We start from the raw sequence: 18,884 nt of genomic DNA, 5'->3' as shown, positions 1-18,884 counted from the left end.
TATTATGTATTATATTGAAGGTCATAAACTTAAGGTATATGAAGTTTAAATAAGAGTTGAATGGATGTAATTAAAAGATATAAAGGTGTCATACTCCAATTAGTAACTACAGGAGAAAATTTGTTTAATGAGAAAAAATAATATGAAATTGAAACAGAACAGACAAAAGTATAAATATAATGATTTGAATTGAGATGAGATAATCAAAATAAAATTGAGAAAATTAAAAGAGGGGAAAAACTATATAGAAAATGTAAAATAGTATAAGATATGGAATAGAATACAAAAAGGAGCATGAAATTGAGTTTTGTGTTTGTATAAAGAAGTTCAACCCGGGACCATGCTATTTTCAAAAAAGATGTTTTACTTGTATTTTGTATGTGTGAAAACCCAAATAAAACTTTATTTTAAAAAAAAAAGATTGGCCACTTGGCAACTGGCAGGTATTTATGATGATTACAGCATCCCAAAGTCATGTGATTGTCATTTGTGACTTTGCCACTGGGTTCCGATCCGCAATGTCAAAGGGGTAAACTGGATTTGCTTAATGATGTCATGATTCATTTAACAAGAGCAGGGACTCAGCTAACGATTATGGCAAAAAAAAAGATCATAAGATCACGAAAGATTCACTAAACAATCATGTTGCTTAGCAATGGCTCCAATTGGAGTCATAGATTGAGGACTACCTAAATGGATGGCAACAGTCAGGCACAAAGTATCAAGATCACACGTTAAGCTCCAGCTAAGCTAATGAATTGCACGTGCTTATACGCAAGTATCAAGTGTGCCAGAGGTGGAAAGAACTGAAACTTTTATTTTGGTTTTTTTCTGGTTAGATAGGTCGATTGTTATAGAAATGGCTATTATGTATTTATTATATAAAAGTAAAAAGTTGAGGTTTTATGTTCTTACCTTATTCTACTTCACCAAAAGGAGTCGGAAGTCAATGCTTTCCTTTTTCCTTTCCCCTACCCATTTTTCTTTCCCCTTTTCCTCCCATTAGCTTCATTTTTCTTTGTGTTTCTGTATTTCTGTATTTTGATGTATGTTGATGAAGCTAATGGGAAAAGAGGGGAGGATTAATGACAAGAATCAGGTCAACTAATGGTCAGCATTAAACTGGTGCTAGATAAGGGTTAACAAAATTCAAGAAAAGTTGGACTTAAGACTGCTTAAGGGGTTCTAACAACTCTAGGCTGATTCTTTTCTTCATTTTGCCCCCAAGGCTGTGCTTATCTTTCTCCTACAGCAACAGTTATAACTGCTGTAGGGTTATAAAGCAAAGAAACCACTTCAACCATGACCTTTATATTTAGGGCTATCTCTAAATCCACAGACATTGTCTGAAAATAAAATGGTGGCTGGGTGCATCCCAGTGGTGGGATTCAAATTTTTTTACTACCGGTTCTGTGGGGGTGACTTGGTGGGCATGGTATGGTGGGCGTGGCTTGGTGGGTGTCAGGGAAAGGATACTATAAAATCTCCATTCCCTCCCCACTCCTGGGGAAAGGTTACTGCAAAAATCTACATTCCCTCCCTACCCCACTAACCTGCTTTCCAGCTCCATTCTCCTGTGCAGGGCAACAAAAGAAGACCCAGACGATCAGCTGGGACTCGGGGGGCAGAGAATAGATAGGGGCAGGGCCAAACAGAGGTGGTATTTGCTGGTTCTCCGAACTACTCAAAATTTCCGCTACTGGTTCTCCAGAACTGGTCAGAATCTGCTGAATACCACCTCTGATGCAGCCCCATGCTCTGTTTGAAACTGTATTGTTTTCCCCAGTGAATTTGAATCCCTGTTTTTTGTTTTTTTTTAGAAACATGCTTCTATTTTATTTACTTAAGTGGATATGTCGCTCTTCTCACAATCCAAATTATTGTCATTTTCTAAACATTTTTGGCCTTAGAGCAGGGGTGTCAAACTCAATTTACCTGGGGGCCGCTGGAGGCAGAGTCTGGGTGAGGCTGGGCCGCATAAGGGATTCCACAAAAAACGTTGTTAAAAAAATATCCTCAAATGTTATACTTTCATATCATGGTGGGGGCCACAGGATATCATCCTGCGGGCCGCAATTGGCCCACGGGCCGCGAGAATGAGACCTCTGCCTTAGAGTGTTCATATTTATAGCAACTCCATATTGATACCAGCTATATAGCAAACAGGCATAGCAAAGTCCTCGCGATCATGCATTTTCCTCCAATTAATGGAGAAGGCAAAAATGGCTGATTAACACAAGGCTGTGCTGTAACATATGGATTAATGGGATGAGAACAGTCAACATGCCATAGGCTTCCATTAAATATGCTGGATAACTGGTGGAGGTCAATAGAATGAACGGGTGAGACCAGCTAATGGTGGAAATGCTCCCACTTTTACATACACAATTTGGAATTATATCGTCTTGAACTCAGACTTCTATTAAATTAGGATAATTGGATAACGGATTAAAACCCCATGTAGGGTTTTTTTTCACCCCTCACCCCCATGGTTTTAATCACATGACGGGCACGTGGGGAGTGGGGAGAATTGCTGAGAGAAGCTTGGCCAATTTTATTTCAACCTGCTCCTGAATGAACTTTTATCCAAACAAGATAATTACAGAGCTCAAATAGTCTAGTGGTTTCTCTTTGAGACAGGAAACCTAACCTGCCTGCCCTTTGGAGACCTGCATCTCAAAGGTTCAAGGACTGCACCTTAAGCAAGGGTTTAAAACTCTGTTTCCACAGCATTTTCCTGGATATGTCTGCAATTTGCTCCTTTGGAGGTTGAGAATAGGAATATGCCTTTCCTCCCAAATGTTTGGGTATAAAAATGTGCAAATACATCTCTCTCTTTCTCTTTGTTTATATCAGACTGGAGATAATTAGGAATCACTGGTCCGAAAGCATAAACGGTTACTTTGTTTTTGTTAGCTGTCTTTTAAAAGCTCACCACAGTGTGCACACTGTCCATTTTAACCAGGCCTTCAACATTACTAATTTAAAACCTGCCAGGATTTGCATGCCACTGCTGGGCTGCATAGCTTCAAAGCGTTCCTCCATTTCATTCCCCCTGACAAGACATTGGCTCTGGTGCCTTTTTCATTGGATCCTTCCCTACATTACCTTCTGAAGGGCAGAATTGTTTTTTCCATACTCAGGAACCAGGCCTTCCTAGGTCTTATCCCGCTTCTTTCATATTCTGCACTGATTAATTTTTTATTTCCCTTGTACCTGTGTGAAGAATAGTCAATGCCATTACCAATGCATCGAGCTACAGTGGCAATTTTGTGGGAGATATACTTATGCGTGTAATCTGCAAAAGCATACCTTTTAAAAAAAAGTGTTGGAATTTAGCTAAAATTCATCGCTTCATTAGCAAATGTGCATTTTAACAGTAAATCTGTGGCTAGCTGCCATCCATTTTCTTTAAACAAAGGGGTTAGAGGATTTTCAGAGTGACAAAAATATGAAAAATAATAGGCTGACTTGGCCTTGATCTCTTCGGATCCCACCATCAGCAGAGATTTAAAATTAGCTATAAAATTCATGAATAGAATAAAGTCTTAATAAACAAAGTAAGTCATAAAATTATATTTACACAGTCATGTCTGAATGAACTTAAAACTTATGATGGAAAATATACATTTATTTTTCTGGCTTTTGAGAAGTTTATTTGTTTATTACTTTTGAAACCATGAGATTTTCTATTTCCAGTATGAATGTACACGTGTTGATTCATTTGAGCCAGCATTTCATCAGGGACTAATTGTTATTAACAGCGGCTTCCTTTATAAATGAAAATTAATTTATATAGCTCAAAATAAATAGAAATTAAGAAATAGCTGGTCCTATAAATGAAGTACAGATTAAAGTGTCTCCAATGATATATCTAGTGGGGAAAATATTAACTTAAATAAATAATGCATCTCACTTAAAATCCTATATTGAACTCAGCTATGCTAAATCCACTAACTGCATACAAAATATGATTCACATTTGCTTATGTATGCTTATAAGAGAATGTAAGAGTGCATAAGTGTGGGTAACTTACATGTATGTATGGGGGGGCTGTGTATGATGGTATATTTGTGTGTGTGTGTGTGTCTATTTATCAATCCATCTATTCATCTCAGATATATGTAAGAATATCTTGTTTTGAATGTCCTTATGAAATTATACATTCCGTCTTTTCTTTCAAAAAGTTCATGTATATAGTTTAAGGAGATGCCTGTATGAATTGTATAGAACATGGAGAATGTATGTATGTATGTATGTATGTATGTATGTATGTATGTATGTATGTATGTATGTGTTAGGTTTGGAGAATAATGGAGACCAGACATCTGACCAGTGACTTCAAACTCTTTAATAACAGTAGATAGAACAGAACAGAGCAAGGCTATGGGCAGCAGTAACCCTTTTATAGGGTTGGCTGCTACCCTATTAACCAATAATATGGCAACAAGTTCAACTAATACCCAATAAGAAGTGTCCTAATATTGGCCAATCAGGGACTTGTTATGGACCAATCCTTGTTCGTTGTTTAAGGACCAATCAGGTGTGCAGGCTTTCAAAACCCGCTTTGCATTTGGGCTTAGTTACTTTTTATTGATTCACAACACCCTCCCCTTGGGCTCCGTTTGAGGGGAGCTGTAACAAAATCCTCAAGATAGACAGGCCGCTTGGTCTGTCTGGATGATTCCCGTGGTTCCACCGGGTTTGGCCTAAAGTCCGGTTCCGGTGGAGCGTTTGGATGATCTCTGTTAAGCTCCGTTTCGCTGCACGGAAATTCCGTGCTGCTTTCGTTAATGGTTGTCCCCACCAATCAGTGTTTCTTCGGGTTTCGCAGTTCGGTTTCCCCGTGTTCACGTCCCATGGGAAAGTCAACTCCCTCCCGCTTCGATTCCCGGTACTTTGCTGGGCCGTAGGGTTTCCGTTGGCCTGCTATCTGTCATATCGAAGTCAATTTCCTCGATATTTCCTCCCCTCAGTTGATGAACCCGGGAGCCATGGGCGCTGGGTGGTAATCTCGAACGGAGTTGGTCTATGTGGCTTTCCACACCCTCCCATCATCTGTTAGCAGGCGGTAAGATCTAGGCCCTGTGAGTTGGGTGACGGTTGCGGGTATCCATAAAGGGTCGCCGGAGAAGTTTTTGGCAAAGATTAAATCGCCTACCTTAAATTCCCGGCATTTGCTGCTGGAGCCGAAAGGCTTTTCGGGTGCGTATGCGGGGTAGAGCCAGTCAAGGTGCGATCGTAGTTTCCGCCCATGAGAAGTTCGGCGGGCGTTTTGTTGGTAACGCTGTGGGGCGTGATGTGCTGCAACAATAAAATTCGATTGATTTTTTCATCGATGTCGCCGAATTCCATTTTGTGGAGGGTCTTTTTACAAACTGTACCATGCGCTCTGCACGTCCGTTCGCCGCAGGGTGAGCGGGCGAGGTTAGTGCATGGTGGATGCCCGTCAGCAAGATATTGTTCAAATGGTAATGCTGTGAACTGTGGGCCGTTATCTGAAACCAGAATGTCCGGAAAACCATGTGTGGCAAATAGTCTGTTTAATTTGTTGATAAATGAGTCCGTTGTAGTTGTGTTCATTCGATGGATCTCGAGCCAATTTGAATAGGCGTCGACTGTAATAAGGAAAGTGTGCCCTTTTGTAGGCCCCGCAAAATCAATATGAATACGGGACCATGGTCCCCTCGGAGTTTCCCATTCGGTTGGGCTTGCTTTAGGTGGGGCGTTGCTGATGTCCTGGCAACGTTGACAAGTAGTGACCCAGGCCTCGATTCTTTTGTCGATTCCCCGGCCACCAGGCGTAGCTCCGTGCAAGTGCTTTCATCCGCACGATGCCCGGATGTCCGTCGTGCAATATTGCTAAAACAGTTCGTTGCAGTTTGCCCGGGATTACGACTCTATCGCCCCCACAAGATGCAGCCCTTTTGGGAAAACAGTTCGGTTTGGCGGGCTTTGAAAGGCGCCATTCAGGTGATAGTTGTTCTGTTGGCCAACCACGTTCAACCCAGCATAGGATGTGTTTCAGGACCGGATCTCGTTTTGTTTCGAGGGCAATGTCTCTCCGTCAATGGCGGCGCGTGTAGAGCCTCAATTTGCAGCGTTGTGATGGTTGGGGCTGGATCTTCAACCGATTCTGGGAGTGGTGTTCTGCTCAATGCATCAGCGTGGAGAATTGATTTCCCGGGCGGTGTTACAAGGTGTAGTTGTACGCCGCCAAGAATTCAGACCAGCGGTCATTCTGGGGGACAATATATACGGGGTTGGTTTATTACCCGCAATAATCCCCAGTAGTGGTTTATGATCAGTAATTATTGTAAATGCACGCCCATACACATATTCATGAAATCGCTTAACTGCAGCCACAATAGCTAAAGCTTCTTTATCTAGCTGACTATAATTTCTTTCAGCTTTAGCTAAAGTTCGCAAAACGCGACGGGAGCTTCTGCTCCGTTCGCAATACGTGGGCCAGGATTGCTCCAACCCCAAAAGGTGATGCGTCACAAGTAATAGTTAACGGCAGAGTCTCGTTGTACTGCATAAGTACAGAATCAGAAGTTAGCAATTTCTTTACTTGTTGGAAAGCGTATTGTTCACGTTGTCCCCAAACCCACGTTGCTTTTTTGTCTAAGAGTCTATGTAATGGTTCAGCTACCGTTGCTTTATTGGGTAAAAAGACGTTATAAAATTGATAAGTCCAAGGAACGCCTGTAGATCTGCCTTGTTCCTTGGAGTGGGGGCCTTCTTAATTGCCTTTAATTTGTCCTCAGTGGGATGGAGTGGGATGGAGTCCAGGAGGGATGGAGTCCAGTGGGATGGAGTCCAGGAGGTATCCCAAAAACTCCACCCTTTTGGTACATAACTGACATTTATTTTTTTTGACTTTGAGGCTGGCGTCTTGGAACTCTTGCACGAGGGCTTCCTCCCAATCGTTGCTCTCGCACGGTGGACTCCAGCTACAGTGATTCCGAGCGGTCTGAACCATTGCAGGCCTAAAAGACTAGGCCGGTCACGGTCAACGACAGTCAGTGGCAGTGTGACGGTGCGGTCCTTGAAAGAGACCTGGAATCGGCGGGACCCGACAACGGGAATTCGGTTACCCTGGTAATCTTTGAGTATAACCCTTTGAGGGTTGAGGTCTTGGCGGCGAATGTCGAATGAGCTGTTGGAGCGTCTTCCAGGACACCATCGAGAGGGATGATCCTGAGTCCACCTCCATCACACAAGGTTTGTTTTCGATAGCGACCTTCACTCTGATTTTCCCGGCATCTAGGGATGTAGCGTGGCCTATGGTAATTGTCTGGTGGGTCTCTTCCCGCCTGGTTTCTTCCCGCCTGGTGGAAGTGGTGGACAGTTTGTTTCTGTAGGAGTGCTTCCCCATTGGTGATTCAGTTTGTCTCGGGTGTGCCAATGAATCCTGAAGACTGGCATTCGGCCTGTCGGGGTTTGGAGTTGGAGTTTTGTTTGCTTCTGCAAACCTTTGCGATGTGACCTCTTTTCCCGCAAACTCGGCAGAGAGCGCCGAGGAATTTGCAGCTGGATCGTGGGTGATTCGCCCACATCCTGCACAAGGTCGAAGTGAGCGTTGTGTGAACTGGTCTCGTTCAGTTCGGAGTCGGTTGACCTCTTCCTCATCACTTTCTGACGGGATTCTAGGTCTTCGTGGTGAGTCGATACCGGTATCTCTCTGAGCGAGGCGAGGTATCATTGGCGAGTTGACGTAGCGGTGTGCTGGTGCGGCGTATTCGGCTGCCGACTTCTTGGTTGATTCTGCCGCAGTGGCTTCTTTAAGGGCATCGGTGAGGCTGATGTCCCCTTAGCCATGATTTTGCTCTGGATCATGCAGTCTTCTAGGCCCAGAACTAGGCGGTCTCAGAGGGCTTCTTCTAAGTTAGAGAATCCGCAGAGGCCTCCAAGGTTTCGGAGGTCTGCAACGTAGTTGGCAAGGCTTTCTCCTTTCCGCTGGACCCTCTGGTAAAATTCGTGCCTTCTGACTAAGGTTGGCACGGTGGGCGCGTAGTGGGCCCGTAGCAAAGGCTCGAGGACGTCCCAGTCCATCGCTTTTACTTCGGCTGGCTTGGCAAGTGATTTTGCCATTTTAAACACGGTAGGCCCGCAGTGGGTTAGAAATACAGCTCTTTTTTTGCTGGCTGTTGCATCTTTCAAGTTGTTGGTCTCCAGAAACATCTGGAACCTATCCATGTACGACTCCCAGTCTTCAGTTTCTGGGTCGAATGGAGCGGGTGGTACGGCACCGCTGGCCATGTTGCCGTTGATGGTGCGTGTTCGACCACGTGCTCTGTTGGTTGCTCTGTAGATCAGTCAGCTCTTCGGTCTCCGCATCCCACCCTCGTCGCCGCCAGTGTTAGGTTTGGAGAATAATGGAGACCAGACATCTGACCAGTGACTTCAAACTCTTTAATAACAGTAGATAGAACAGAACAGAGCAAGGCTATGGGCAGCAGTAACCCTTTTATAAGGTTGGCTGCTACCCTATTAACCAATAATATGTGCAACAAGTTCAACTAATACCCAATAAGAAGTGTCCTAATATTGGCCAATCAGGGACTTGTTATGGACCAATCCTTGTTCTTTGTTTAAGGACCAATCAGGTGTGCAGGCTTTCAAAACCCGCTTTGCATTTGGGTTTAGTTACTTTTTATTGATTCACAACAGTATGTATGTATGTATGTATGTATGTATGTATGTATTTATTTATTTATTTGCCCAAAATAAATCAGTTTGAGACAAATCTATTGAACAACTATAGTGAAAAGGGAAATAACTCTCACCTCATGCAAAATCAGTAAGATGAGATTCCACACAACTCCTTGCTTTTGTATCTGGATATTCTTAGTCATCCAGGTCATGGTTGTCCCAAAAGTGCTCTTCAAACCACAATTGAACTTTCTTTGTTTTTCCCTTGAAGATATTTTACTTCTCATCCAAGAAGCTTCTTCAGTCCCTGCTTTTCCTTGCTTTTCTATACAAGATGGAAAATAGACCTCTACATGGACTAAGTTTTGTAACCTGGCCAATGGTTTCAGGATATGATAGACAGATGGTTTTTGTTATTTTCATTTAAAGCAATGACTCCAGATGCTTGGTTTAGGCAACTGAATACGTGCTGAGTGACAATGTTTCCAACTATTCTATTCTGTTCTGCACTACCGACAGAGAAATGTGTGCTTGTGAAATTGCAGCCAAGACTATTAAGATTCATAGGAAAGAGCTAGTGCAAAATCCTTGTTTTGCTTTTTCTGCTAGGTGCCTGTAGTGTATGTGATGGATGCCTATTGCATGCGTACAAGTGTTGTGGTTACAATGGAGAGAGTTAAAAACAACCACTAAACATCTAATAGCCATTCTCTATTTTCTTATTTACTCAATGAGAAACCTATTCAAGGACTCAGCTACTCTTATCCAGAAGCAAGCCCTGTTTATGTTCAACCGAGTGTTTGAAAGAACTGGGACATCAATGGGCTAGCATACTCACTTGCACTTGAATTCTATAATTTAAATTCTGTAATAATGGAATTACAGACTCAGAGAGTTTGAAGGAGCCATTTAGGAATCCAAATTTAAGCACCTTGAATGATGGCTGTCTTGAACACGTCTAATAATTACATTGGCAAAATGGTAAAAGGCCAGAGAGCAGAACATTAGTTTGAAATTTTCCCCAATGTACACAATTCATAGCTTGGTGGTTTTTTCTTTCTCTCTGTATAATTGAAATTAATGAACCAATGTTCAGAAGAATGTGTGTATGGGGGAGGAGGGAGCCTAGTACACAGCACTGAAATATCTCCTGTGGTTGTTTTCTATTTCATTAGTTTTATTGAAACTAATAACCCATCTGCTGGTTTTAGGTACTGAGTGCATCTCAAGAGCCAGAATCCTTCTGTGGGTACTGTGGTAGTTGCTCCCTTTTTTGTCCCTGTAAGAAAGGATTTTAAGCCAAAAGGAGACATCACTTCATTCAGCTCTATGGTTGCTGTTGCTGAAGGCCACGTAGAACAAAACAAACTCTCAATTTTATTGGAAAGAAGAGGAATGGCCTGATTTGGGATATGTTGCTGGAAACGAAGTAACAAATTCACGGGAGCTTTGAAACTAGAACAGAGTTCTGTTTCCAGTCCAGTTCTGAATGATTTGAATTTTTGAATGAAACACCCCCCCCAAAAAAAAAAAGTTTAAGAGAGCTTTCGGACATTTTTCCACAGTGGAAGTATTTATTCAAAAAATAATGGCAATCAACGGTCTGTCGTAACATGACGGAAATTTCCACTGGGCTACCAGCTCTCTCCTCTGGCCATATTTATGATCACAAAGAAGGACAGAGCAACAAGTGATGTTCATTGGAAATGGTGGGACAAATTCGTCTTTTCTCAGGTTTTCCCACCAAAAATAGAAAGCCTTCACTCTTTATCTGGACCACAACAATATCCTATTCTTGAAGAAGACATGTATACTTGTTTTTTCTTTCTCTCGTCTTTTCATTCAGCTATCCAAAAGAAGATCTGACAAATTCTGCAGACCAAATTTTTTAACAATGGGATAAATTAAAATGATATATAATAAAATCTCTCCAGATCCACAAACATCGAGGAATGGCCATCATAGCTGTTTCTAGTTTTCTCGGCATTTCTTTATATTAATTCCAACTTCCAAACCCTCTCTTCCAACAATTTTCTCTTAATGAAAGTACCACACTCTTAGGTGCTTATTGAGGTGATATTAATTATCTTTTGAATCTTTCCCACATGCCTTTGCATTGTCTCCAGCCACTTGGTTGATTGCTGTATTTGATGGAATGATTCAGGCTGCAGAAACATCAAATCTATTGGGTGGTCGTATTCAGACAACTGGAAGCCATGGCAAAATTGATGATTATATTCCAGAAATCTCAGGGGGATCAATAAATTTTGAGTAAGCCAATTTGGGCTGGCAAAAGGCTGACATCTCTTAAGAAAATCTTAAGGAACCGTGCCACATCTTTGTCAGGGTTACTTAGACATATAAATGTAGCATGAAATTAACTGACAGCCAAGATTAAAAGCAAAGAGGGAAAGGGAAATACATTGATCCTAAATTTGAATACTACTTTTAAAATTTAATTTTAAATATAGGATTTTAAACTAGAAATATTGACAAAGGGTCCCGAAGTTGTTGTGCAGCATTCAGGGTATCACATTTTTTGAAGGCCTTGATTAAATATAATTAAAGTCAAGAGTATATAATTGTGGTGAGGTTAAACATAAGTCAGATTGTGGCTAATAGTAAATTTTACTGGAAAATATATGTGTTTTGTATGTGTGTATAAGATTTTAATGAAAGACTAAGGCCTTATATTCGCCAGCAATGGACTTAACACTCATCAAGGGATTCCAGATAGTGTAAAAACATAAGACATGATTAAATATCAATAACAACAAAAATACTTATATTACAATAAAAACAATTCTGGCTCCAAGATTATAGACATTTAACCTCCAAATGTCCCTCAAGACCCAGGTTTTTTTTTTTTTAGCCTTCAGAAAACCATAAGAGTAGTCAGGGGAAGATCTGCGATAACTCATCATGGGACAACTCACTGCAGAACAACTCGCTGCGGGACAAGAGTTATACTAATATCAAAGAAATAGTGGAATAGAATCATGAAAGAAAGGATGCCAAAGGAGGGACAGAATGAAATGGCCTTGGTCTGCTATTCGACTCCTCTGTGTTTTTCATAAAGTCTATAGCATACTGTACTTCGCCTTCTAGAGTGTGACAATCAAAGTGAATATTCATGAGGAATTCTGATTTCATTTTATTGTTCATTTTATTCATGCGAATATTATCCCTTGTGTTTTCATTTTAGACAAAATAGAGGATTTGGCTGGGTTTGATCAAATCATCCCTTCCTGCCACATTCTCCTGAAGGCGGAGAAAAAAAAAACCCTGCATTTCATCTGTGGTTAATGGCAAATCTCTCTTTCTTCTGCTCTCACTTACACCATCATGTCAAGAATGCCAATTAAATATTCTGATGCAAAATGCTCTCGCCAGTGCCAAAGCCTAAATATTTTGCGCGAGAGTAAAAGATGTTGCTTCTTCCCTCTTCAGTGAATGTTGTTTCAACACAGCGCACTCTCCCAAACAGCCCCCTCCTCCCAAACCTGCCACCACCCAGCCAGCAGCACCCGGCCTCCTGTTCAGACAAAAATTCACATGTTTTCCTTTTGATTCTCCAAATGCTACCTTCCGAATTTTTCAAACATTGCAGTGCATTAAGAGCCACAGCAGATGGTGCTTTCTGATGAGGTCTTCCTACACGAAAGCAACATTTTGTAGTGCATGCTGCATTGTAAAAGGGGGAAGAGAAAAAAAAAAAACCAAACATGTAATTATGCAAATATGTATGCCTTTATAATAATCAAGTTTTATTGTAAATGGTTGATGCACATCAATTTGATCCTGTAGTGCTGCTTTAAGTGCAGTTTAAGTGGCTTTTCAGTGTACCCAGAGGCAACACAAATGCATCTCTGGAATATTAATAAAATCCTGAATCTTTGAGACATCAACTGGTACTGCATTGCTCATACTGATTGAAACTAAATGCTAATCCTTTCCTTTATTTAAATAGATCCCCTTTGTTATTTAAAACACTGATACCAGTATGATATGAAGAGCCATTTTATTTTAAATTGTATTGTAATGTAGTGGCTAAAATAATGCCTAATCATACTACATTCAATTTCCACAATGTAATTTTGATGAGGCATGAATCCAATCATTTTGCAGCTATGAATATAATGTCATATTTTAACTAGTCCATTTTCTGCCTTAATTCTATAAATTTATGAAGCAAATGTCTTCCACCAGATTTGAGACTTGTGTCCTGTCGCTGTGTTGTTAATTTCTGAGAGCTTGTCTGGAAAAGTGAACTACAGGAGAATTCGTTCAAGCTCTCTCTTTCTCTCGCTTTCTTTTTTAATCTTGGACTGTAAAACAAAGGCAACAAATGTTCTGTCTTTGAATATGCATACAATATTCTGTTGTGCTTAGAAATAATGTCCAACTAAAATAACATATTTAAAGAGTTCTACGCACAATTACGCAAATTTGGTTCCACTGATTTCATCCCCATGAGTCTTAGGCATGTCTAAGGAAATGGGTGCATTTCATCCGATGATGTCAGATTACAAATCCCATTACAATTGAATTGCCTGGGATTAACACAAATTGACATTCAACAGCATTTGATGGGTTGCAGGTCCCCCATTCTGATCTAAACAGTGGATCTCTCTTTCTGGCAGTAGGTCTAAGAAGAAGATCTTAGATCTTTTCTTCCTCTTCTCCTAAAGTTTGGGCTGAAATCAGATCTAAGCAGAGCATAATATTTTAGGTGGATACCTACTCCTGAGATTTTCTGTTTTGGTTTTAAACCAGTGTAGAAATGTATGACAATGAGTTGAGCAGTTTCTAAATTTTATATATAAATAAAAATTAAGTATAAAGTTCCTGAGATTCTGTAAAATCATGGTCAAGTCACAGAACACAACTATAATCAATTTTAATATTTTTGTGTGGTAGAAAACAGTTCCCTACTTTGCTTTCATATTTATATCTGAGTGCCTCTGTAATAGAACTAACTAGGTATTTCTTCTTTCAGATTCCTTTAACCACTGCTTAGGGCTTAGGAGCTGGTGCTAAAATGGAAATTTTGTCCAGTTGATCTACTATCAGGCAAAATTCATCCCATTCTTAATGTAATTCACATTCTTTTCCTTGTTCTCCCTAATTTCTATCTTGCTCTATTGGCTTGGAATCCTTAATAAAACTACTGTACAATGATTTTGGAGCTTTGATGAAAATGTCAAGAAAAGAAAGACTATCTGAATTTTCTGATGGCCCAACTCACAAAATAGACAATTTTTTAAAAGCAGGATTGAATTCAGTAGTTTTAATTCTAAAAAGAACTAGAAAAAAAATCACACAAAACAGAGCATTTTTCAGAAAGGTGTATGAGAAAATAAATTTTCTATAGAACTGAAAACCCACTATTTTACATTCTAAAATATGTATGGCTAATATTTATTTTTTATTTATTTATTTTATTTTGTCAAGCGATTATAAGATAATAGGTATAATTATAAACATAGTTATGAATACATGAAATGGATACATATAAGAAAAATAAAAACAAACATAATATAATAATAAAAAGTTTCAGCTGTTTCTTCCAGAGCTCAGCAAGGTGTATTGCTTGCACGTTTTGTTAGTGCCACACATCTAGTGCAAACAATGCATCTGTACAGAAACACATAGGCATCAAGTAGTTGGAAATGAATTTGATGGATATGCAGGAATCTGAAATGTCTATTGTTTGTGGGCGGGGATTTATAGGTTTACCTACTTCTTTTCTGATAAAGTGAAAAGCTAAAGGTGTTCCCAAACAGAGCAACAAAGCTGCTCTTTAATTGCTTTTAAAAATAAAATAAAATCAAACATCCATCTCTCTACATTACAAGAAAATAGAATTGAGAGTTTCAGAGAATGTATGCAATTCTTGCTATGGAGGCAAATAGTATGAAAAATGTATGGAAATGTTCAAAATGAAAATCAAATAGTATGTGAATGGAAAAAACAAACTGTTAGAAAAAAGGGATAGAACTGAGAAAAAAAAAAAAACCAACCCAACCCTGGCTAACTGCACAAAGGAATGAGCAAGGTATTTCAAGTCCAATGAATTAACATAATAGCCATGCCATCTATAGCCTATATCTGTGTTTCAAAAGAAGATTAGGTAATGGAATGATACACAGAACTGAGGTTCTCGCCTAAAGATTTGTTCTGCCAAAAAAGCCACAACTTCATTTCATTGGTGCTTTGTGGAGTGGGGGGGAGCTTTAATCAGCACCTGATAATCTTCTATTGTGATATTCATTGCACTTCTAAAACCAGAAAGATCTAATCAGAATTTTCATAGATGGTTGTTTTCACATACATCAGTGATAGCCCCTGGTTTTGTTTTTTTTAATGCCACCTTTTTTTCTTACTTTGGAGAACCTTCTGTGGACTCTATTTTTTATCAGGCAAAATATTGTGAAGCTCAGAGATGCAACTTACATCCTTTGATTCAGTGCAATATATTTCATAAAACACCTGCATTTCAATTTCTCAGAGCTTTGTAGATGAAAACATCTGATTAGAGATGTGTCTAGCAATTTGAGAGCGAAATGTGTGCTACATAAACAAGATAGAGATTGAAGGCAAAGAATTTGCTACCTTTCTCTTCGCTTTGGATTATATGTAAATTGTGTTCCAAAATAGAAAATAAAACGATTTGATGCGTTTATTAAGTAAAATCTTTTCAAGTCAGCCAGATAGAGCTGCTCTTGGAGAGGAATACAATCAGATAAGTTAACAGCAGTCATCCCAGAGGGGTGGGGAAAAAAGAACAATCAACAAATCACCACCCCCAACAAAAGCAGCCATTATTAAAAAAAATGCAACTCTAAAGCCAGCTGAAACACACCAAGGTCTCTCAGATGTGCAGAAGGCCAATTTTGGTGCTGTCCCATTAGTAGCTACAAAACAGAAAATGCAAAGAAGCTCTTGCTCCAAGTGGCTGGAGAATCAGGTTTTGCTTTTCTTTCTTCTCAAGCGTATCTGGTTCTCTGCAGCTGTAAACAAATGGCCTGAACAAATGCAAAACTCCCCCTTGAAGTTCTTTTAAATCAGATTAGACAAAGAAAGGAGATAATTGGACTGAAGAGCAAAAAAGAAGAATATAAAGTACAGGCGTTTGCGGACGACTTAGTGTTTTTTGTGGAAGATCCAATGGAGTCAGGGACCTATCTAATTCAAGAATTAGAAGAATATGGGGCGGTAGCAAGACTAAAAATTAATAAAGATAAGACAAAAGTAATAACCAAAAACTTGATAGAAAGTTAAAAAAAACAATTGGAAAGGAAATTGGGACTACAAAATGTCAAAAAACTTAAGTATCTAGGAATTTGGTTAACAGGAAGATGCTCTTCCATAAAAGAGGATAATTATATGAAATTACTTTCACAGATAAAGAAAGATCTGGCCAATTGGGGAAAATTACAACTATCACTATTAGGCCGAATAGTGGCCATAAAAATGAACATACTACCGAAACTATTATACTATTTTCAAACAATACCTATAAAATTGGATAAGAAGTTTTTTCAGGAATTAGATAGGACGATAATGAAATTTGTATGGAGGGGAAAAAAGCATGAATAAAATTGAAAACATTACAAGATAGTAGAACCAGAGGCGGCCTTGGATTCCCAAAATTGGAAACATATTATCAAGCAGCAATTTTACTATGGGTTAAGGAGTGGATAAAAAATAAAAGAATTTTGGCAATAGAAGGTCATGACCTCCAAGTTGGGTGGCATGCCTTTCTATGGGATAAAAAGAATAAGATCCACTCCTATTTCCATAGACATTTGATAAGGGACTTACTTTTACAAACATGGGAGAAAATAAAAAAAAGCATTATTTGAAAAGACCAAACTGGATCTCACCTATGGGAGCTATATTATATCCAAATACAAGGGACACTAAAAAATGATTAGATATAAAGAATTGGTAGATGAACAGGGGGAATTAAAACACTGGATAAACTAAAAAAACAAGGGATAATATTAGACTGGTGGGTATATTTGCAAATTCAAACTAAATTTAAGAAAGATGTAAAGGAGCTAGGGATAGATAAAGATTTACAAAAATTGGACCAAATCTTGACAGGCAAGGATATAAAGTTTATAACATGAACATATAATTATTTACTGGAGGTAGAACTAGAGGAGGAAATTGTTAAGGGACCAATGATTGCCTGGGCGAGAAATGTGGGTCATAATATAAATTTGGATGAGTGGGAAAAGACTTGGACCAAGAACTGGAAGCTGACTTTGTCGACAGCATTCAAAGAAAATCAATATAAAATGTTTTGTAGATGGCACTTAGCGCTGGCACGACTGGCGAAAATGTATCCAACCTTGAAACCAGAATGCTGGAAGTGCAAACAAAAGAAAGGAATGTTTTTCCATATGTGGTGGCAATGTATAGAGGTCAAAAAATACTGGAAGAAAATACAGAGATGGCTTTTTGAGATTACAAAATATAAATTGAATTTGGAACCCGAAACGTTTTTATTAGGTATGATCAAAGGGAATTTGAGTAAAGATAAAAGATACCTTATTGTACACATCTTAACTGCAGCAAGAATCACGTTAGCACAAAATTGGAAGAGTGATAAAATACCACCAGATGAAGTTTTTATTAAAAAAATAATGGACTGTGCTGAACTAGATAAATTCACTATGGAACTGAAAGGCAAAGAGGATCGAGAATACTATGCGACATAGGAGAGGTGGTACGAATGGGTGAAGGATAAGGATAAAAATAATGTATAGTCACAAAATAAGAAACATGCATATACAATGACACAATAACTATTAATGGAAATGAGATTTTTGTATTTTTTGTTTTTAAAGAATAAAAATTAAAATTAAAAAAAGTGGGGAAGTGAATGCCAGGAATTAGTTAAGGATTTTCTTTCTAGGGTTGGCATTCTTTTTGATCTTTCTTCTCCTCCTTCTCCTTCTCCTTCTCCTCCTTCTTCTTTTTTTCCCTGGAAAAGTGCAGTGAATTTGTGTGGGATTGATGAGAGGTTAAAACAGGATTTGGATTTGCAACCACAAGCAGGCTTATTAAATGAGATGGAAGAACAAAACCCCTTTGTCATGGTTGTAAAAATAATTCCACAAGATATCAAACAATAAGTGATCAGAGAAAAGAATTCCAAAATTAAGGTGTCCTTGTAGAGTGTCCTTGCACCTTATAGATGTGTCCTTGCACTCTGGGATGCAAAGAATCACCTGCTTGATAAATTTTAAGCAGTTCCCCCCACCCTTTAATGGGTAGAATCAGGGTGACTGAATGGAACTCAAGCAGAGGTGGTATTCTACCAGTTCTGACAGGTTCTGGAGAACCAGTAGCAGAAATTTTGAGTAGTTTGGAGAACCAGCAAATACAACCTCTGACTGGCCCCACCCCCATCTATTCAGTGCCTCCGGAGTCCCAGCTGATCAGCTGGGTCTTCTTTCTATGCCCTGCACAGGAGAACGGAGCTGGAAAGCAGGTTAATAGGGTGGGAAGGGAATGGGATTTTGCAGTAACCTTCCCCCTGGAGTGGGGTGGAAATGGAGATTTTGCAGTATATCTTTCCCCTGCCATGCCCACCAAGCCACACCCACAGAACTGGTAGTAAAAAAATTTGAATGCCACCACTGAACTCAAGTGTTTACTGGCTGGATGCCCTTCCTGATGCCTATGTGGAGTTTGCAGCAGGCAATTTCTCATTATGCCGAGAGAGAGAGAGGAACATCTGCCACTACCTAGGATTGAACTCACAGTCTCTGACCATGAGGCAAAAGCTCTACCTCTAGGCCACCACGCTGTCCTAAAATCTTATGCAGCTACATACTATATACCGTATTTGCCGGCGTATAAGACGACTTTTTGCCCTGAAAAACATGCCTCCAAGTGGGGGTCGTCTTATACGCGGGAGGATTCCGACTCCACTTCGAGCTTGAGTTGCAGCCGGGAGGGAGGCTGGGGGGAGCGGTGTGTGTGTGTGTGTGTGTGTGTGTGTGTGTGTGTGTGTGTGTGTGGCGGGTGTCACTCGCCACGCGCTGCGCAACCTTTCCCCTCTTCCTTTCTTAGCGGTGTGGGGAGGAGAGGATTCAAGATCCTCACGTGCGGCGTACTTTTCTTTTTCTTTTTCTTTTTGCACGCAGGTTTTGCATGCGGGCGGCTGTAGGTTAAGGATGGGGAGCCCCGGGTGGGTTATCAGGTTT

The sequence above is a fragment of the Notechis scutatus genome, chromosome 3, assembly GCF_049901735.1.
Source record: "Notechis scutatus isolate UNSWTSFEM ecotype Mainland chromosome 3, rNotScu1.2, whole genome shotgun sequence".
In the NCBI taxonomy this organism is placed as follows: domain Eukaryota; kingdom Metazoa; phylum Chordata; class Lepidosauria; order Squamata; family Elapidae; genus Notechis; species Notechis scutatus.
This window is presented reverse-complemented; position numbering follows the sequence as displayed.